Consider the following 325-nt stretch of genomic DNA (forward strand, 5'->3'; position numbering starts at 1 on the left):
CTCTGGCATCGAGTAATGCTGCTCATTAACTATGCCCTTGTATCTGGGCTGCACCAATCACATTGGTGTATCTGATATAGGCGGGGCCAGAGGCGAGCTGCACCAATCACATCGTTGTATCTGATATAGGCGGGGCCAGAGGCGAGCTGCACCAATCACATCGTTGTATCTGATATAGACGGGGGCAGAGGCGAGCTGCACCAATCACATCGGTGTATCTGATGTAGGTGGGGCCAGACGCAAGCTGAACAGATGACGACAGTTTAATCTACCAGTTAGCTCCGTTGCTAGCTAAGCGTATGGGGCTCTGGATACGTCACCCTGT

Source organism: Etheostoma spectabile, unplaced genomic scaffold (assembly GCF_008692095.1).
Source record: "Etheostoma spectabile isolate EspeVRDwgs_2016 unplaced genomic scaffold, UIUC_Espe_1.0 scaffold273, whole genome shotgun sequence".
Lineage (NCBI taxonomy): Eukaryota > Metazoa > Chordata > Actinopteri > Perciformes > Percidae > Etheostoma > Etheostoma spectabile.